The sequence below is a fragment of the Macaca nemestrina genome, chromosome 10 (assembly GCF_043159975.1).
Source record: "Macaca nemestrina isolate mMacNem1 chromosome 10, mMacNem.hap1, whole genome shotgun sequence".
NCBI classification, from domain to species: domain Eukaryota; kingdom Metazoa; phylum Chordata; class Mammalia; order Primates; family Cercopithecidae; genus Macaca; species Macaca nemestrina.
Window position 1 is genome coordinate 68,494,559 of NC_092134.1, and position 22,841 is coordinate 68,517,399.

The 22,841-nt window shown below is 40.7% G+C and overlaps 2 long non-coding RNA genes and 1 pseudogene across 2 annotated transcripts in view; 1 reads left to right on the forward strand and 2 right to left on the reverse strand.

The window, feature by feature from the left end:
• Positions 1 to 22,841, forward strand: part of LOC139356547 (uncharacterized) — an 88,987-nt gene that overhangs the window by 65,198 nt on the left and 948 nt on the right. The window lies entirely within an intron of this gene.
• LOC105473452 (uncharacterized) overlaps positions 1 to 22,841 on the reverse strand; it is a 108,793-nt gene that overhangs the window by 48,947 nt on the left and 37,005 nt on the right. The window lies entirely within an intron of this gene.
• Positions 5,419 to 5,512, reverse strand: LOC112425170 (U6atac minor spliceosomal RNA; annotated as a pseudogene).

Below are 22,841 nucleotides of genomic sequence, written 5' to 3' on the forward strand. Positions count from 1 at the left end.
AGCTGTGAGATAATGTTTGTTTAAAACTGCTATGTTTGGGGGTAATTTTTACACAGCAATAGCTACCTAATACCTGGAGCGAGGACAGGTCCTAAAGGGAAAGAGGGAACAGTGTAGAAGAAGACCCCAGTGCGCAGTTTGCCAAAGTAATCTCCTGTCACTGCTATCCAACCTCTGTAGACCCCAGGTGAGCTGACTGTAATCTCACACTATAGCTTTAGAGATCTAGAAACCTTCAGAGAGATTTCCCAGGACAGCATTCACAGTTTGGTTGCAAGCTGTCATCACTCATGATGAGAGAGCCAGGACAAAGCAGGAGAGGGAAGGCTGTGACCCTGGTCCTCAAGAAGGAATGGCCAACAGTAATAATACTGCAACTGTAATGTGACCAAGGGAAGAGAAGAATGTGGGCTGCAAAACAGCCAATGCCCAGATCCAGAGGTCTCATCCACTGCAGTCAGCAGAGGCATCATTGTGAATCATAGACAGTCCGCTGGCCGTTTTGGCTGATAATGAGGTGACACCATGCAGCCCACCAGAGTAGGAGGCTGCCAAGGTTAGGCCAGCTGTGGACCTGGGGTCATAAACAGGAAAAAGAACCTCAGGAAGAATATTAATTCTATAATGTGACCCAACATGACAGGTCTTGAGGAAGCCTGTGGTTTGGTGGGCTAACAGCAGCCCTAGTACTCACCCCAGACATACCACAGGAATGCTCATTGCAACACGACAAATCTAGGCCCTTCAGTGTTGTGGGATTGAAATTCAGAATGTATGCCTCTCTGTGGTCAGGAACTATGGTTGGATGAATAACAGCCCCCAAATGTGTCCCTATCCTGATCCCCGGACTTGTAAATGTTATCATATCTAGCAAAAAGGACAGGAAGGTGTGATTAAGTTAAGGATGCTGAGATAGGGAGATTATCCTGGATCATCTGGGTGGGCCTGATGTAATCACAAGGTCCTCCTGAGAGCAGCACAGGAGGACTTCGAGTCAGAGGAGGAGATGTGATGATGGAAGCAGAGATGGTAGTGATACACTCGGAGGATGGAGGAAAGGGTCACAAGCCAAGGAATACAAGCAGCCGCTAGATGCTGAAAAGGCAAGAAAGCAGTTTCTCCCGAGAGTCACCAGAAGGAACCAGGCCTGCTGACACTGTAACTTTAGCACAGTGAAACTGATTTCATGGTCCTGACCTCCAGAACTCTAATAGAATAAATTTGTGTTGTTTTAAGCCACGAAGTTTATGGTAACCTATTACAGCAGCCACAGGAAACCAATTCGGAACCATCAGGAACTAGTCAGAAAAGAGCATGAAGGTGGAGTCTCAATTCTTGTGGCCAAGCAGAATTGTGAGAAATAAGGTTTGCAAACCAAGAAAAATTCATGTTCTAGGGGACCCACATTTGAATTATCTTCATTGTTGAAGTTGAAGTCCATGGGCCATCATTGCCTATGTCCTTATTTATTATCTTGTCTGTATCAATAGTATTTGCCCAAAGAAGCTCTCAAATTCACCTTTTATTGAAGGGTGTAAATGAATGAAGAATGAAACATACAAAGGAAATTTCACCGTAAATACCAGCCAACAGTTTCTTAGGGCTATTATTTGTTGCAGAGATTTTATTCGGGAGGATTTCAAATCAAGACCAATTACTTCCTTCTCTGCTAATTTGCTTTTACTGTGATTTATAGATTAAATGTACACAGACAAGTATATAAATATATACAGAAAACAGACTTTTGCCTAAGATTTGCTTTATGGAGCAGGTAAACTTGTAAAGAACACTCTGTTACACATTTAACAACATAACAATTCCAGACTTGTGTAGGTCAAAAATATATCACCCAGAAGGAAAAAGCTAAGCAACAGACTTAATACTGTATATTTGTAGCTAATATGATATATAATATATATTTGTAGCTTATATATGCTAATATATTTATAGCTAATAATCTTATATGTGAAGAGCTCATCCAATTATGAAATTATTATTGAAAACAATTATCATGAAAATCAGGAAACTTTATGGACAAATATACAGTCCATGACCAGATTATTCCTTGAAAGTAAAAAACCCCAATTAGCAAAGATAGAAAATACATAATCCTTCTAGAATGCAAAGGAAATGGTAAATTGAAATGGGAAATTACATTTTTAAAACCTCAGGTACATGGAGTTGGTCATATGCCTCATTAATTTGTGCAAGACTCATTTTTTCATTTTATTTTTACCATGTTCATCCTCTCCACTCCCCTAAACTTCCTCACCATAGACACTCTAATGTGTGCCAATATATGTTCTTGGATAGCTATCTGAATTAGCTTCCTGTGGCTGCTGTAACAAATTTTCTCAAACTTGTTGATGTAAAGCCACAGAAACTTATTTTCTCATAGCTCTGGAAGGCAGAAGTCTCAAAATCAAGGTGCTGGCCGGGTCACATAACTTCCAGAGGCTCCAGGGGAGATTCCATTCCTTGCCTCTTTCAGCTTCTGGTGTTTCCATGTGTTCCTTGGCTTGTGGCTTATATATAATACAGTTTATAAGTTTATCTGTGCCATAAAGCTAATCTTAGCCAAAGCTCTGCTTTCTGTATACATTTGTATACTTGCTCTGTACATTCAACCTGTAAATCACTCCAATCTCTGTCTGTCTTCATATTCTGCCTCTATTGTGTGTCTCTTATAAGCACATTTGCCATTGGATTTTAAAGTCCGCCTAGACAATCCAGGATGATCTCATCTCGAGATTCTTACTTAATAACATCTGCAAATACTCCTTTTACCCAAAAAAAATCACATTCACAAATTTGGGAATGTGGACATATCTTTTGGGAATGTGGACATTCCATTCAACCCACTGCACTATTCTTAAAAGCCATGTCGTGATTTTTGTGTATGTGTGTTATTTTTCATAGTAAATTATGCTAAAAGTCTCATTCTACTTTTTATCACATATGCTCCTTGACTTATGGTGGGGCTACATCCTGATAAACCTGTTACTGCTGAAAATACTGTGAATTGAAAATGCATTTAATATACCTAACCTGCTGATCACAGCTTAGCCTAGAACACTTACATTAGCCCACAGTTGGGCAAAATTATCTATCACAAAGCCCATTATATAACAAAGTGTTGAACAGTTCATATACTTTGCTGAATACTGTACTGAAAGCAAAAAACACAATGATTGTATGCGTACTAGAATTATGGTTTCTACTAAATGTGTATCAATGTCCATCCATCACAAAGTCAAAACATCTATGTCGAAACATCCTATGTTGGGGATCATCTGTATTTTTACTTATCCCTTGTTTTGTCTATCCATAGTGTTCCTATATACCTGGTGTATATTCCATAGTATGTACTCCATCAAATTTTGTTTATTCAACTTCCTAGTGATAGACACCTAATTTCTCATCTACATGTCTCCTACCACATAAGAGGCAGCAGGGAACACAATTAATTATGGCCCTTTATGAATATGTTGCAGGTATTTCTCTGGTATATATTCCCAGGAGTCAGCTGGATGGATCATACAGGATATAAACACACCCTTGGTTTCTCTAAGTATTGCTAGATTGTGCCTGCACCAGTTAGCTCTCACATGCATGAGTGTTCCTTTTTTCCCCTAAATTCTTGCCAACACTTGGAATCATTCAATTTTATAATATTTGCTATTCTGATGTACATGAAGTGGTATCTTACAGTTGCTTTAGTTGGTCATGTTGGTATTGGTCTATTGGTATTGTCAGTTTTTGTTCTAGATTATAATGGGTGTGCCTTTCTTGTCTTCTTTCTTTGTTCCCTTTATTTGGACAGGAATTAACTTTTCTAGTTTGTTTATAGATCCTTAGCTCCGAGGTCAGATATTTGTCTGTTGGCCCTAATCCCATACTCACTGTCCTATATTCTCCTCTGGAAGACAGGTAAGCAGGAAGCCACATTCCCCAGACTTCCTTGACAGCTAAAGTTAAATTTGGTTCTGCCAATCTGGGGGAACTGCACCTGACTGGCAAGTAGAAACAACGTTGGGGCCATTGTTTCTGACACTGCCTCAGCTGCAGCAGCAGAGTTAGGTGGCTCCTGCTCAGTGCCAGCCCTGTGGTTTCAGTGGCACTAGTGGACAATGGCTCCATGGTCCCAGCAGTGACCCCAGTGAGGGTGGCTCATACACTCTCTCCCAGGTATGCTAGCAGCTCCCTGAGCTCTGGGTAGAGCACCCTTTCCCTTTTGCTCCTCCAAACATCTTTAGAATCAACACCCCACATTAAATCCCTTTCAGTTTGAATGATCTAAAATTATTTCTGTCTTCCCAACTGGGCACTGACTAACACACTTCCAGTATTCTTAACATCCTCCTAGAATGATCTTTTTTCCTACAGCAGCATTTCAAAGCATGTCCTTGCAAGATAAACATTCTCAGACCTTGCATCCCTAAGAACATCTTCATTTCACCCCTTGCATTTCAGTGATAATGTACCTTGGTATAAAACCCAGGAGCAGCATTCTCATGCTTTGGAAGTATGGCTGCACTGTCTCCTTGCATCCGGTGTTGCTATTGAGAAGTGTGATGACAGCTTATTCTTGTTCCTTTCAAGGTCATTTGCTCTCGCTCTCAGGAATCTTTTTTCAAGTTCTTAAATTTCCCAGTAATGTAATATGCTGATTTTTTTTTCTTTTTTTTTTTTTTTTTTTTTTTTTGAAACGGAGTCTCACTCTGTCGCCCAGGCTGGAGTGCAGTGGCCGAATCTCAGCTCACTGCAAGCTCCGCCTCCCGGGTTTACGCCATTCTCCTGTCTCAGCCTCCCGAGTAGCTGGGACTACAGGCGCCCGCCACCTCGCCCGGCTAGTTTTTTGTATTTTTTAGTAGAGACGGGGTTTCACCGTGTTAGCCAGGATGGTCTCGATCTCCTGACCTCGTGATCCGCCCGCCTCGACCTCCCAGAGTGCTGGGATTACAGGCCTGATGATTTTTTTTTTTCTTATCTCTACTGTACAACACTGGAGAAGCCCTTTCAATCTAAAGCTTTTATCTGTATTTCTATATAGATTATCGTTAATTCAAAATAGTCTTTCACTACCGTTTATTGTTTGTCTCTCATTCTGAGACTTTTTTTTTTTTCAATTGAGACAGGGTTTCACTCTGTGGCCTAGGCTGGAGGCTGGAGTACAGTGGTGAAATCACTGCTCACTGCAGCCTCAACCTTGTCAGCTCAAGCGATCCTTCCACCTCAGCCTCCTGAGTAGCTGTGGCCACAGGCACGCACCACCACATCCAACGAATTTTTTATTTTTTTATAGAGAATAAAAATTTATTTTTTATAATTTCACCATGTTTGCCCAGGCTCATTCTGAGATTATTATCATGCTGACATTTCTATTTCTATATTCCATATTGTTTAATTCTCTTTTTTATGAATTCCTCATTTTTTTTCTTAATTTTTAGGCCTGAGGGCCTCTTCTATCCTTGTCAAGGGTAATGCTAACCTTTTGTCCTTTCAAAAACACTATAGTCCTTCTCTTTCTTACAGCTGCCTAGGGTTTTTGAGACTTCCAGCTCATTGATTAGTTAATCCAAGATTTGCATTCTGCTCTTCGGTCCCTTTATTGAGTTCTTCGTTTCATCTATTGCTTTCTTATTACCAAATTCTCTAGTTGAATATTCTTTGTGATGCTCATTTCTTTTTGCTATTTCTGATATTTTTCTCTTTTCCCCTCTTTGTGGCTATTTATGTTTGTTTTAGATTCTTATGTCTCTGGACCACTAATTGTAACTTCCTTTGCCATAGGTCGTTCAGCTTATCTTCCTTTTATAGCAATCAAACTCCTCTAATTTATCCGTATTTTTCCCCAGATGTATTCAGCACATCTGCTGGCTTAGCTAGCAAAGTGGCTCTGGATGGAGGGGCCAATCAAAGTCACCTAGGTCTTAGATCGATCCTTTCCTCAGAGTTTAAAAAGGGGTATGGAGAAATGAGACCAATCCCTCGAGCCCATTTCAAACTTCACCTCTACTATGACACAGAGCTGCAAACATCCCCAGCCAGGTGCCTCTGCCCTCCAAGAACCCCGTTTTCTTCCACCTGGGGCACTGCTCTGCTTAGAGGTCTATATCCCTCACTTGAAATCTCATGGCCCACTGGGTGGAGACAGTGAGAGGAGGGAGGAGAGAACTCTCAGGAGCCAGACCTTCTACCCAGCCCTAGTAGTCGCTTCCCAACAGCTGGGCTCCCACAGAATCACACTAAGGTCAGGCAGTTGCCACTGTATTCCTGCTCCCACAGAATCTACAGGGCAGGCAGTGAACACCTTCCTACTTATTCTCTTTCAATTTATCCCAAAATACCACTTTTGTCATGTCACTTCCTTGCCTAAACACCTTCCATGGGTCTCCTTATCTATAATAATTTTTTTAAAAAAATGTCCAGCATACAAGGCCTTCTCCAATTTGCCCCCTTTATTCCTCAATATCTTTTTCTATTTGGCATCCTCAAATTTACTTTGCTGTCCTATCTTCAGGTAGCTATCACAGCATAACCTCTTATTCATTGCAGAGGCATAAAATTACACCTCTTAATTGATTGTGCTAGCCCATAAGCCAATGGTATTTTTTTAAATGGCAAAATAATTATTCTTGGTTGAGAAAAAGAGTCTCTTTCATATGCAAAAAGAGGGCACAATTTACCGTCACTTGGACATGTGTTAAGCATTTTCACAATGTCAGAGAAAGGTCTGCAATAGTGAGTGAGCCAGACTCACTTATTTGATCTCTCCTTGAATCAAGGTTTCACATTTTTAAGATGTCTTAGTAGTGTGCAGCTAAGGAACAGGCTTAGGAAGTTGACCTCATGATATTGACCCCATTAGCAGTATTTCAACAAACAGGAGCTAGCCTGTGGGAAACATGAAGGCACTAAAGGATGATGTAAGCTGTCTAAGTGCTCCAATCTACTACCTTGAGTTTTGGCCTCAGGACCAATGTAGCAATTTGCAGTTATGATCCCCTATCCTCAATCATGAAAATGTGTCAGTTCAATGGGAAGTAAAATGGGCTTTTAAATAAAGAAGGCTAGATAAACTCGTGTATCACAAACAAAACACACGCCTGCTTCCAAATGGAGAAGTAATCAAAAACGTCCAGGCAATTGGACTAGCTTTCTTTTCATGTCTCCACCATTTGTCTTTGGAACCTGAGTCATTTATATGTCAGCTTGCCCAAGTTGCCTGGAGAACATAAGGGTTGCCAACCAGGACTCTAACTCTTTAAAGGTCTGTTTATGTCTGCATGACTAATAGTGCTTATGTGTACTCAGGAGGAAATGCCAAGCTAACAAGGAAGACCACGAGTCCACAAAATTTTAATTTCTAGTTTTAGGAGAAATTAACCTCCACATTCATGTTTTTATATTATGAATTTTCATGACGACTTTAAAGTTTGCCATGGTATTTATGGTAATTTCATTACAAACCACATTTTCATCTTTTAATTTCTTTCCTATTTATAATTATACAGCTGTAATTAAAAGGTATTACAATGACACACTATCCTCACTAAAAGCCTGGCCTGCCAGACTTATTATATTCCAGATATTTCTCTAGCTTTATTTCTTTTCTCTCATTTTGGAAGAAGGGGAGGGGAGGGAAGGAAGACAGTGGAGACTTTGGTCATTATAACCTCAAATCTTTTCATCAACTTCTCTTTGTTCCTTCAAAAAAAAAAAATAGGATTTTTCCAAACAGTCCCCCAACTAAATGAAATGTTTTGATGTAATAGTTTCCATGTAAGCTTCTCACCACATCTGAAGTGATGCTCGCACAGACTCACCAAGAGCATGCAAAAGACTTCAAGGATGGCTGAGACCTGGATTAAATTCTGTCTTCCAGGGTGAGTGCCAGCAGCCTCTGCCCCCATGGCTCAAAGGGTCCCAGAAGCTGAACACTAAGGCTGAGGCACCTCTTACCTTTCTCTTTCAGTACATAGAAGGTACTTGTGTATGAAGACTTTTTCCATTCCAATGACTTATCACTCACAAATCCAAGAAAATAATTTGGAGGCAGGGAAACTGAGCATCTAAGGCCAAGCCTCAGCTGAGAAGAGTGCAGTGAACCGATCATTAATTACACTGAATATCTTTAAAGAATGTTGAAACTGTACAGCCAAGTACAGTCATTGCCTTCAAGGAGTTCACACCTGAGTTGGAAGAAGGATGCACATCTACTGTTTGTTGCCAAACTACCATTCATCTTTCCATTAGAGAACCGATGTTCTCCCACCCATGACACCCTGGTGGGACTATCCATCACTGAATGCCACCTACTTTGAAGCCAAACACGTTGAGCAAGACCAATAAAATTACTTCGGGTAAAAGAGTCCTGGGGCAATCAGCCACTGTTTTTATAATTGCTGCTATAAACACAGCCTCACACTGGGTCCAGATTAACAGACTCCCTCTTCTCTCATGAAAGATTCTTCTTGGGATACTTTGGGATATTTTCTTGCTAGTGACCTTCATTGAGATCATCTCAGTCTGCTAGAAAGTTATCTATCAAAAAATCAGGGGTCAAAATCTTGATCCCACTCCTCATGAAAGGACCCTCATTCCCTCTCCACAGTGATCTTCTGTCAAATCACAAGGAAAGGTCCTCCTTCCCTGGGGCACTTCTAGGGCAAGAGGTAACAAGTTGCCTTAGATTCAGAGTGGTTTCTCACAGCAGTAACAAAATCTCCTCAAAATGATTTGCTGTCTTCCCCTAGACCAATGCTTTGCTGCCTTAGCTCCACATCGGTGTTATTGACTGAATTGGGTCCTCCCAAAATCCATATGTTGAAGCCCTAACACCCAGTGTGACTGCATTTGGAAATAATGTCTTTAAAGAGGAAATTAAGGTTAAATGAAGACATAAGGGAGGGGTCCTGATGCAACAGAACTAGAGTCCTTATGAGAAGAGGAAAAGACACCAGAACGCTCTCTCCATGCACATGGAGGAAAGACCACGTGAGGACACAGCACAGAGACAGCCACCTGCAAGCTAAGAAAAAGGGGCCTCACCAGAAAGCAACCCTGCCAGCACCTTGGTCTTAGACTTTTATCCTCCAGAACTGTGAGAAGATAAGTTTCTGTTGTTTAATCCACACAGTGGCATTTTGTCATGGCAGCCCGAGCAGACTAATACACCTGGAGAGATCTTGAAAACTCAATGTTCAGGCCATGTCCCATACCAATTAAATCAGAACCTTCTGGTCAGATTCAGGCATCAGAATGTTTTAAATCTTCCAAGATAATCCCAATGTGCAGTCATATTATATACAAAGAGGCTACTATTAACTTTGAAATAGCAAATTTTCTTTCTCTTTCCATTTTACTTAGCTGATATTCCCCATCATACATTAAGGATATTATATATTTTCATATTTACTGCATGTATTTGTCTCAATTTGCTGTTTGCTTTTATAACTTTGCCATATATACACATATATAGGTATGTATGTAGATGCATGCACACATATATGAATGAATATGAATACGAATATATGAATATATGAATGTGTGTATATATGCCTCATATACACATATGTATATATAATACAGATGTGTGTACACACACATACATAAATACATATACTTCCTTTAGTTTTCTTTTAATAGTGGGAGGAGTGAGCAGAATTGCAACTCAACAGAGCTAATAGCAGCAGGTATTCTGAGTGACCCCTTGATACTATGACTCTTACATCTAGAATGATAGCACAAGTTCATTCACAGAAGCTCTGTTTCATTTATGTGCTTAGTGTTGACTTTGTGTCAGACATTATACTAGTAGTGAATAAAAATACAACTAGTCCCTGCACTGATGAAGCCTAGGAAGACATGGGTAATTGTTTCCCTGCATAGCAAGGTCTGTGCTCTAGAGAAAAGGACATGGTCTCCAAGAGGGTGCAACCAGGCATGTTAACAGCCTCTGGAGTCACAGCAGCCTTCTCTGAGGGCACCGTGGGCATCCCTTCCTCATGTGGGGTTCTTTATTAAGAATGTTTTCTTCACTGCAAAGCAGTTTAGAGCTCACCATAAGAAGGGAGGGTGGACTAACTCTAGGCTCAAAGATAGATTTCCATCATGTGTGCTTGTGGTGCAGTGTTTAGCACCACAACTCACTTTAGAACAGGCCTGATCACCATCAGGCCTTAACTATGCATTCCCAATGGTCTCTAAGGAACTCATCTGTGGCTTGACCAACCACAGAGCCATTCACTTTTAAATTGTCTATGGAGAGCCATGAAGCAGAATCACTCCAACCTGATAATTTTCTGTTTGTTTCCCAGAATTCTGGGATTCTAAGAATTCCAGGATTGTTTTTTGGGTTTTTTTTTTTAAAGCATATACACTAGAGAGAATCTAATGATGTCTAAAGAAAATTGTCAAACCTTCATGTACCCTAAAAGTCAGATCCTCTTTCAACTTTAACATTACTTGATCGCCTGCTGTGAAGTAAACACTGCTCTGTGAAGTAAACATGTGCTGAGAACTGAGATTAAAACCTTTTAAGACTTCTGCTGTTCCTGCCTATAGCAAGGAGCACATTTTACTGCTTGAAGTGGAGAAAATGGCTATCCCCAGCCATTCTGCTTGAAGTGGAGAAAATGGCTATCCCCAGCCATTCCTGAAACCCCCATAGGGACTGAAATTCAGTAATGCTGCTGAATGAATGAAAGAAATTAGAGTACCTGGGTTCCCAGATGTCCTCAAATGGGGTTTAGGTCAGGAAGAAGTTGCCACAGGGCTCAGGACCTTGGGATTCTTTGTTACTGGTGGTGACATGGGTAAATGTGACTACTTCTTTTTACTCCATAGAAATTTTTAAGTGTCCAAACTGATAGATTGTTCACCAGCAAACACTGAAATCTCTGTTCTAGTCATAGGGTGAGGCTTTGGGAAAATTAAGAACAGAACTCAGAGCTCCTCATATTTCCTAGTAATTTCCAGTGGACTTTACATCCTGCCCTCAAAGATTTTCTTTGAAGAGTTATGATTTCATAATCTGACCCACCAAAGTCTATGAACAAGATCATATAAAGATGCTCCATATCCAACAAGGAGTGATGGGACCACAGCTATTGGCAAATATGCATGAGATTTCCACCCAAATCATCACAGAGAAATATTGTAGAATGTGTACTGTTATACACACACACACACACACACACACGCACACACACTCCCCGAAGGCTTTGGTTTGTCTCTCAAGCCTTGTGGAGGCAAACCAGCTGAAACTTGAATTTTAAGGCCTGGGGTTCTCATGTTACCCTAAAGAGCTGACAGGGACTTGGATGTAAAGCAACAGTCAGACTGAAAGGATAGCTTTTTATTGACTCAGTTCACCCCCAAATCACTCAAGTGTTTTTTATAACTATAGGGCTGAATTGACACAGAAAACAACTGCAAATATGATAGCCAATGGTCTCACCTTGGTGGTCATGGCTGTTCCTCACCAAATCAGGAAAATGCCCCAATTTCCTCATCTAGTTACTATTTAGTTTGTACTTCTCAGATATGTATGATTTCTAGTGTTTCCTTCTTTCCTCTTCCTCTTTTTCAAGTCCTTTCTTTTCTCGAATTTAGTAAATTTCATTCTCTTTCCTTTAAAAAGTTTTTAAATCCAAAATGGATTTTTTTTCCAAGGTGGCAGACTAGAGGCAGTATTAGCATGTCTCTCCCACTTGGAAGGACAGAATAATGTGCAGAATTTCACACTGTGATTTTTTTCCCCCAAGAACCAATGCAGGAACTTAACAGAAAAACCTAAAGAATCCACAGATTCTTTGAAAGAAGTGGCAGGCTGCAGCCCGCTCCATGAGACTGGTGAAAAACTGTAAGTCCTCAGAGTGTGAGAGGGAGTCTGTCTCCAGAGTACACATCCCTACCAAGGAATCTGAAAATCCAGACCATGGGATAAGGCCTTAACCCTATCTGAACTGGAATGGATTTAGAGAGCAACATGAACTATAAAAGTGGAAGCAGCAGCTGAAAGTGCCTTGCAGGCATTCCCAGTCTCCAGCATGAAACGAGGGAAGACATTCCTGACTATATCTTACAGGGGCCACTGGGGAAGTCAGCCAACAAGCTCAGGGAGGGGTCACAGGGTGAAAGAAGTTCCCAACTACATTTTGTGGTGTGATCTCAAGTGGGGAAGAACTCCTTTGACCAGCATGGTGGCAGAGGGAAGTGGCAGGGAGCAGGAAGTAAACTGCAGACACAAGTGAGCACAGGAGCTGGGCACTGGCCTTGTGGGCAGGTGGGAAGGTGTGTGGCCTGAAAGCTGAGGTTGCTATCTCTGTGGAGAAGCTGACGGCCTGGGGCAGGTCTCAGTTCTGTGTGCAGACTGCCTGAATCTAAACCTGCTGCTGTTAGTGGAGTACTGTGGCAGTTAGATTGGCCTCACCAACTGTATGGGAGCTGGGTGAGGCTTACTGCCACTGGCTACCCCCACTCCCTTTGCAAACTCTTCTATGCAGCAGAGGCAGTTCTATTCCCCTCTGGAACATTACCTCTGCAGCCCATAATCACCCCACAAACCCTCACAGGAAAGGCCCTTCTGAAGGAGAGTCAGAGCTTAGACCCTCCGATCCATCTAACCCTGCCCCCACCTGGTTGTGCCCCTCCACCTGCCCTGGTAGCTTAACACAAAGGACATAAACTTTTGGGAGCTTTATAGCCCCGCCCATTGCATGAGAAATCAGAATACTTCCCCCAGAAAACTTAGGGCAAGCTCAAATCCCACTGCTACTACTGTGGCTGGTGCTATTCTACAAGTGCCACCTCCTGGTCAGAGACCAACTGACACAGTCCGTTATGGCACCTCTAGGTAGAATAACACTGCACCCAGGAAGGAGAAATCAACTGCGTGACTTCAGTTATTACCAGAGGGCCTAAGTCTGTCCACGTAACAAGTTCACTAAAATTATAATCAGCATACAAGAAAGCCAGCACACTAAACCTATCTACAACCAAGGAATCTCACAGAGTCTGCATCACTCCCCTGTCACCTCCATCAGGGCTTGTGCTGGTATCCACTGCTGGGAGACCTGAAGTCTGGTCACATCACTGGATCACTTGCAGACATTCCCCAGCACTAGCCCAGAGTCAGTAGCCCCACTGGGTGGCTAGACCTAGAAGAACAATAACAATCACTGTAGTCTGGTTCTCATAAAGTCCCATTCCTAGGGGGAGAGGGAGAGCACCACATCAAGGGAACACCCCATGGGACAAAAAAATCTGAACAGCAGACCTTGAGTCACAGATCTTTCTGCTAGTGAGGAGTTTCTTACAGTAGAGACACAATTATAGTGCTGGGCACAGTAGGGAAAGTCTACACTTCTACCCCAACAGGCAGGCAGCCTCTGTGATCATGAAGGGTCTTGGAGAAGGGGTTCTTGTCCCCTCCAGCACACTACTGCAGACACAGCTGGGGCTTCTCCCACAGGAATGCAGCATGTATGTACCTATAGATGGCCTTCCTAGAACAATTCAGGTGACAGCATCTCCACAGGAGGAGCACTCCCCAGATTCAGGTTTGCATGAAAGGCAGTCACAACTCCTCTCTACTTGGAACATAAACATTTCTACAGATGAAAAGAGGTGCTTGTCTGATCTGAATAGCTGGAACACTGGGACAGAAGTGAGGCTAGAAAGTGGATAGCTTTCCTGCTGGCCTGACAGGGGAGATGAGGTAGCTCCCACCCGTCACTCTGATAAAACCTCAGCACATCAAATTGAGAACTACCCTAGCCAACTTCATCAAGACTGGAATTTCTTCCCACCATTGGGTATTACATCTACCCACCTGCTTCAGCTGCAACCAGTGTCTACCCAGGGATATCTCTCCCCCTTACCTGAAGCCTAAATCATCAACTCACAAAATAAAATACTGGAGGAAAATTAAATAAATAAAAGAAGTGTACACAATGGGCAGGCACAGTGGCTCATACCTGTAATCCCACCACTTTGGGAGGCCAAGGCAGGTGGATCATGAGGTTAGGAGATCGAGACCATCCTGGCTAACACGGTGAAACCCCATCTCTACTAAAAATACAAAAAAATTAGCCAGGTGTGGTGGCGGGAGGCTGTACTCCCAGCTACTCCAGAGGCTGAGGCAGGAGAATGGCATGAACCTAGGAGGCAGAGCTTGCAGTGAGCCAAGATTGCACCTGCACTCCAACCTGGGTGACAGAGCGAGACTTTGTCTCAAAAAACAAAAAAAAAAAAGTGTACACCATGAGAGAATAAAATAAGCTTCAAGAGATCTTTGCCATTCCAACCCCATAGGAGACAACAAACTTGCCCACACACCAAGTACATAACTACTATAACTAGCATCAGGAAAAGTCAGAGCACAAAGACTCTCTATAACTAAGGAACTCATACAGAGAGAGTCTTTACCCCTAAAAGCACCAAGAATCAAATTAGGCTATAATAAACTATAAACATTAAAGTCATATCCTTCAGAAGGAAAAAAAGAAACTTAAAAAAAACAAAAACAAAACAAAAAAACAGTCAACCAGGTGCGGTGGCTCACATCTGTAATCTCAGCATTTGGGAGGCTGAGGTCAGCCTCGAATGGATGTTGCTGGGAGCAGAGATCACGCCACTGCACTCCAGCCTGGGCGACAGGGTGAGCCTCCATCAAACACACACACACACACACACACACACACACACACACACACATACAGTCAAATCAATATTAAATTCAAGAACAATTTGAAGAAATAGTCTACCCAAATAAGAAGGAACCATAAAAGTAATCCTGGTAATATGATAAAACAGGGTTCCATAACACCCCTAAAAGATCACACTAGCTTCCCAGCAATGGATGCAAACCAAGATGAAATCTTTAAAAACCAGATAAGGAATTCAGAAGGCTGATTATTAAGCTACTCAAAGAGATACCAGAGAAAGGTGAAAACCAACATAAAGAATGGAAAAAGAGTTCAGGATATGAATGAACAATTTTCCAGAGAGATAGCTATCATAAAGAAAAACCAGTCAGGACATCTGGAAACGAAAGACACACTTAGGGAAATACAAAATGCAGTGGAAAGTTTCAAAAACAGACTAGAACAAGTAGAAGAAAGAATTTCAGAGCTCAAAGACAAGGCTTTCTAATTAACCCAGATAGACAAAGATAATGAAGAGAGAATCAAAAGAAATGAACAAAGTTTTCAAGAATATGGGATTCTGTAAAATGGCCAAAACTAAAACTAGGTGGTGTTCTGGAGGGAGAAGAGAAGTCTAAAAGTTCAGAAAACTTATTTGAGGAAATAATTGAAGAAAACTTCCCCTGGCCTTGCTAGATATCCAAATATGAGAAGCTCAAAAACACCTGGGAAATTCATTGCAAAAAGATAATCACCAAGGCACACAGTCATCAGGCTATCTAAAGTCAACATGAAAGAAAGAATTTTAAGAGCTGTGAGACAAAAGCGTCAGGTAGCCTATAAAGAAAATCCTATCAAACTAACAGATTTCTCAGCAGAAACCTTACCCGCCAGAAGGGATTGGAGTCCTATCTTTAGCCTCCTGAAACAAAATAATTGTCAGCCATGAATTTTGTATTCATCAAAACTAAGCTTCAGAAATGAAGGAAAGATAAAGTCTGTTTTAGACAAACAAATGCTGAGGGAATTTGCCACTGCCAAACCAGCACTACAAGAAATGCTAAAAGGAATTCTAAATCTTGAAACAAAAGCTTGATATGCACCAAAATAGAACATCCTTAAAGTGTAAATCTCATATAAAACAATAACACAGTGAAAAAAAACAAAGTATTAAGGCAACAGCTAGCATGATGAATAGAATAGTACCTCATATCTCAATGCTAACATTGAATATAAACGGCCTAAATGCTCCACTTAAAAGATACAGAATGGCAGAATGGCTTAAAAAAAAAAATCTACCAACCAAGTATCTGTTATTTTCAAGAGGCTCACCTAACACATAAGGACTCACATAAACTTAAGGTAAAGGGGTGGAAAAAGATATTCCACACAAACGGAAACCAAAAGCAAGCAGGAATAGGTATTCTTGAGTCAGACAAAACAGACTTTCAGAAAACAAGAGTCAAAAAAGATCAAGAAGGACATTATATCATGATAAAAGGATTAGTCCAACAGGAGAATATCACAGTCCTAAATATATATGCACCTAACACTGGAGCTCCCAGATTTACAAAACAATTACTACTAGACCTAAGAAATGAGATAGACTGCAACACAATAATAGTGGGGGACTTCATACTCCACTGACAGTGCTAGACAGGTCAAGACAGAAAGTCAACAAAGAAACAATGGACTTAAACTATACCCTAGAACAAATGGACTTAACAGGTATTACAGAACAGTCTTCCCAACAACTGCAGAATATACATTCTCATGTGCTTCTTGTCAGCACACGGAACACTCTCCAAGACAGACCATGTGATAGGCCACAAAACAAGTCTCAATAAATTTAAGAATATCAAAATCATATCAAGTATCTTCTCAGACACAACAGTGGAATAAAACTTGGAGTCAACTCCAAAAGGAACCTCAAAATTATAAAAAGACATGGAAATTAAATAATCTGCTCTTGAATGAGTTTTGGGTCAACAATGAAATCAAGATGGAAATTTAAAAATTCTTTGAAGTGAATAGTACTGATACAACTTATCAAAACCTCTGAGATATAGCAAAAGCAGTGCTAAGAGGAAAGTTCATGGCATTAAATGCCTACATCAGAAAGTCTGAAAGAGCACAAATTGACAACCTAATGTCACATCTCAAAGAACTAGAGAAACGAGAACAAACTAAACCCAAACATAACAGAAGAAAAGAAAGAACAAAGATCAGAACAAAACTAAATGAAATTAAACCAAAAAAGATACAAAAGATGAATAAAACAAAAAGCTGGTTCTTTGAAACGATCAACAAAATTGATAGACCATTAGCAAGATTAATCAAGAAAGGAAGAGAGAAAATCCAAATAAGATCAGTTAGAGATAAAACTGGAAAGATTGCAACTGACACCACAAAAATACAAAAGATCATTCAAGGGTACTAAAAACACTTTTACACACATAAACTAGAAAATTCAGAGGAAACGGATAAATCCTGGAAACATACAGATTAAATCAGGGAGAAATAGAAACCCTGAACTGACCAATATCAAACAGCAAGATAGAATCAATAATTTTAAAATTGTCAACAACAAAAAAGTCCAGGATCAGATGGATTCACAGCTGAATTCTACCAGACACTCAAAGAAGAACTGGTACCAATCCTACTGAAACTATTCCAAAAGACAGTAAAAGAAGGAATCTTCCCTAAATCATTCTATGAAGCCAGTATCACCCTAATACCAAAACCAGGAAAGGATATAACAAATAAAGAAAACTATAGGCTAATATCCCTGATGAACATAGATGCAGAAATCCTCAGCAAAACACTAGCTAACTGAATCCAACAGCACACATCAAATAGATAATACATCATGATCAAGTAGGTTTCATCTCAGGGATGCAGGAATGGTTTAACACAAGCAAGTCAATAAATGTGATACATCATATAAACAGAATTATGAACAAAAACCATATGATCATCTCAATAGACAGAAAAAGCATTAGATAAAATCCAGTATTGCTTTATGATTAAAAACAAAAAATCCTCAACAAAATAGGCATAGAAACGACTTACATCAAAGTAATAAAAGCTATATATCAGCAGTCCCCAACCTTTTCGGCACTAGGGACTGGTTTTGTGGGAGACAATTTTTCCATGGACTGTGCGGTGGGGTGGGAGTTTCGTGATGAAACTGTTCCACCTCAGATCACTAGGCATTAGTTAGATTCTCATAAGGGTTGCGCAACCTAGATCCCTCACATGCGCAGTTCACAATACGGTTCATGCTCCTATGAGAAGCTAATGCTGCCACTGATCTGACAGGAGGCGGAGTTCAGGTGGTAATGCCTGCTCACCAGCCACTCACCTCCTGCCGTGAGGCCCAGTTACTAACAGGCCATGGACCAGTACAGTCTGTGGCCTGGGGCTTGGGGACCTCTGCCATATATGACATATCCACAGCCAATATCATACCGAGTGGGGAAAAGTTTAAAGCATTCCCCCTAACAACTAGAACAGGACAAGGATACCCACTTTCACCACTTCTATTCGACATAGTACTGGAAATCCTAGACAGAGCAATCACAAGAGAAATAAATGAAGGGCATCCAAATTGGAAAAAAAAAGAAAGTCAAACTGTCACTGTTCACCAATGATATAACCATATACATGGAAAGCCCTATAGACTCATCCGAAAAGCTCCTAGATCTGATAAATGAATTCAGTAAAGTCTCAGGTTACAAAATCAAGGTACACAAATCAGTAGCACTGCCATACACCAACAATGACCAAGCTGAGAATCAAATCAAGAACTTAATCCCTTTTACAACAACTATAAAAAAACATACCTAGGAATATATTTAACCAAGGAGGTGAAAGACCTCTACAAGGAAAACTGCAAAACACTGCTGAAAGAAATCACAGATTACACAAACAAATGGAAACACATCCCATGCTAATGGATGGGTAGAATCAATATTGTGAAAATGACTACACTGCCTAAAGCAATCTACAAATTCAATGCAATTCCCATCAAAATACCATCACCATTCTTTACAGAACTAGAAAAAACAAACCTAAAATATGTATGGAATCAAAAAAGTGCCTGCATAGTCAAAGCAATTCTAAGCAAAAAGAATGAATCTGGAGGCATCACATTACCCAACTTCAAATTATACTACCAGGCTATAGGCCAGCTGTAGTTACCCAAACAGCATGGTACTGGTATAAAAATAGGCATGTAGACCAATGGAACAGAATAGAGAACTCAGAAATAAAACCAAATACTTACAACCAATTGATCTTCAACATAGCATACAAAAATATAAATAGGGGAAAGGACACCCTATACAATAAATAGGGCAAGCCACATGTAGAAGAATGAAACTGGATACCCATCTTCATCTTATACAAAAATTAACTCAAGATAGATCAAAGATTTAAATCTAAGACCTGAAACCATAAAAAATCTAGAAGATAACATTACAAACTCTTCTGGACATTGGCTTAGGCAAAAAATTCATGAATAAGAACCCAAAAGCAAAGGCAACAAAAACCAAAATGGATAAATGGGACCTACTAAAACTAAAAAGCTTCTGCACAGCAAAAGACATCATCTCTGTTGCCAGGCTGGAGTGCAGTGGCGTGATCTTGGCTCACTGCAATCTCTGCCTCCCGTGTTCAAGCCATTCTCCTGCCTCAGACTCCTGAGTAGCTGGGACTACAGGCACCCGCCACCACACCCAGCTAATTTGTTTGTATTTTTAGTAGAGATGGGGTTTCACCATGTTGGCCAGGATGGTCTCAATATCTTGACTTCGTGATCCACCCACCTCGGCCTCCCAAAGTGGTGGGATTACAGACATGAGCCATTGTGCCCAGCTGCTTTTTTTCATAATCTTTTTAAAATCAGGGAACTGAATACTTTTTTTAAAAAAGTTTTCTTCCACTCCTGTTTCTATTCACACACACAAACACAAGTATACACACGCACACCCCTTAATAAGCTATCTTGATCATGAAATGGGGTCTTGACATGTGGTTTTTATCAATCATCTTCATACCCCAGCATCTGACATAATTTCAGATATATAACTGTCCAATTAACATACGCTGAGTTAAACTGAAAAAAATATTTGACATACTATGCTTTTGTGTTTTGCTTCCAAATGTCTATTAAGAATTGAAGCCATAAGCCTGGGCAACATGGTGAAATCCCATCTCTACAAAAAAAATAAAAATTAGCTGGGTGTGGTGCCATGCACCTGCAGTCCCAGTACTCTGGAGGCTGAGGTGAGAGGATCACCTGAGCCCGGGGAGGCTGACGCTGCAGTGAACCGTGATTATGCCATTGTACTCCAGCCTGGGCAACAGAGTGAGACCCTGTCCAAAAAAAAAACCTGAAGCCATGATGTGCTCTGACAGAACCCCCAGGTAAATACGTCTATCATGTGCCACATAATGATGTTTCAATGATGGACACCAAATACAACAGTGGTCCTGTAAGAGTACAATACTGTATTTTTACTGTACCTTTTCTATACTTAGATATGTTTAGACACACAAATATTTACCAATGTGTTATAATTGCCTACAGTATTCAGTACAGTAACATGCTGTACAGGTTTGTAGCCGAGGAGCAATAGGCTATACCAGGTAGCCTGAATGTGTAGTAGCCTGTACCATCTAGGTTTGTGTAAGTGCACTCTGTAATATTTCCACAATGACAAAATCACCTAACAACACATTTCTTAGAATATATCTTCATCATTATCACTTCTCAGCCTTTTGGCTAAGATCAGATGTAGAATACATCCTCATGATTAAGTGATACATGACTATAACTCAGGAGCAATTAATTGCCTTATATATGTGAATAGGTAAGTATGAAAGTACACATTTGGATATGCCATTTTCTTCTCTTGTATTCTCAGGGAAATGTGTCTTGCTTTTGAGAAATAAATGTACTTACTTTTTATTTACATGCCAATGGTTCCCAATGGTTCCCATTCCCATTTTTCACTGACTTCTATTAAAAAGAGAAAAGGATGTCACTCTGCTTGCTCCAGTTAGTCTGAAGACCACGTTCAATATTTCATCTCTGCTGTACTCAGTGACACAGTACATGGAGCTAGCATTGTTGTTATGGTCAGATAAGCAGCTTAGCAAGATGACACTAGAGTTTGAGGGAGATGTGGCCTGAGTTCCTCTTCTTCCAGCTTCTGACGATCTGATACTATGCCACACAGTGTGCTTGTCCTATGCCAGTCTGTGCTGAGATGGGTATGTCTTTGAATCAAGGTCCTTTCAATTATTTCCAAGTATTCTCAGTCTCTTCATGTGCAATGCCATCAATCCAAGTTCAATTTAAGAATCATCTTTACCAACTGATTTCAATAGAAAGTAATTTTTCTCCAATATCCCCTGAAATACTGGCTGCCTGCCTTATGTGTTACCCAGGCAATGGATTTTCTTTATAAGCTGAGTATTCTGTGTCTGCCTTCTTTGCATTGCTGCTGTGACCTGGAGGTGGGAGAGAAAAATGGGAGAAGAATGCAAGGAAGGAGAGTCATGTTCTGACTGGAGTCAAAAGTTTCCTTTTGTGCATTTCATGTCCTACGTCCCACCATCAGACATTCTTCTGAGTCCAGTTGCTCAAGAGTAACCACTATCCAACCCATTCTTGCCTGCCCAATACCAAACAGGCAATACAATGCAGGCACAATATGAGGAAATCATGCATGTCACTGGCCCACTGATCTTGCAAGGTGTACAAATAAAATTGCTTTAATAACTTCTATTACCATAACATATTATGGTAATAGTATATTAAATATAACATGATATTTAACAATATAACAATATATTAAATATATAATATTTAATAATATAACAATATATTAAATATAACATATATTTGATATATTACATTATATATTCTTATTGAATATTAAATATTATAGCCATAATACTTAACAACAGGTAAGTTGACAGGTGCTGACCATTCAGAACAGACATGTGGAGTAATTAAGTGGTACATAGTGACTAAATGTTACTTATTGGAAATGTTGGGTTTTGGAAAATTTTTTCCATTATTTTCTCAGAAACTTGTGGCATAACTAAAATTTGTCCTTAGAACACGTGTATGGACAAAATATTGTAACTGAGTCTGCTCCAACGTAGGAAGCAGAGCCCTACAGGGCACACAAGAAAAACAGCATAAAGCCACCACCTTGTCAGCATTTGTAACCCATCTGCCTGTACTACACCCTTATTGCTAGTCTCAGGCAATCCCATGGGGCAGTCACTCTGCCTCAGGAATGCCAGTGAGCAGGAGTGGGCAATTTGACGTGTATCTTCCGGGTGATTGCCAAATCAGAGCCCTGCCCTAAGCCTTCTGTTAACACCCTTCCAACCCTGACAGGCCAGCCCTTTGGCCTTCCTTGCTCAGAGAAGTTTTATTTTCTGAAAGAAAAGAAATGCTAGGCCTTTCTTATGCAAGAAGCAAGGGATCATGGGGCAAGCAACTGACTGAAAAAAAAGAGGTTAAGGACTACTTCCCTGGGGGCATGAGATTCAAGTATGGAAGGGCTCAAGGTTATCCGAGAGTAACCTCGCCTGCGAGCCCTCAAAACGGGTCCTGATGTGCCTTTGCCTACGAGTATTCACAATGGGTTCTGATGTGGAAGGGGTTCCTGGTTTGCTTTTCCAAAGTATTCTAGTAAATCAAACCATGAGTGTGAATCTGTTACAGGTAGTCATGCATGAGCAGGGCAGGAGAGGGTTCTTCCCCCACCCACTAGAAATGTGGGGTGATTGTTTGGCAATCATCCCAGTGCCTCTCTAAAAATGGTAATTCTGCAGCCAGGGAGAGACAAGCTCCTGATGGTCCACACCTGTTAACACTAAACGTGTTAACCGAATGCAGACCCCAGGGAGCAGCAGCTTCTTGGGCATGCGTGTTAAGAGACAAAATGGCGAAGGCTGACGTTCCAGGGGCACAGGCCACCCGAAAAAGCCTCAGATGGGCATGCGCATAACTCCCAAAACAGGCTGTGTGTGCTCAATTCCAAAGAGTAAGGAAAGCACTGCTCAGGCAAGCCCACCCTAAGGAAAGAATCTTGGGAAAGAGGCGAGCCTATAAAGTCATAGGATCAGGATTAAAGGCTTTTTTTTTTTTTTTTTTTTTTT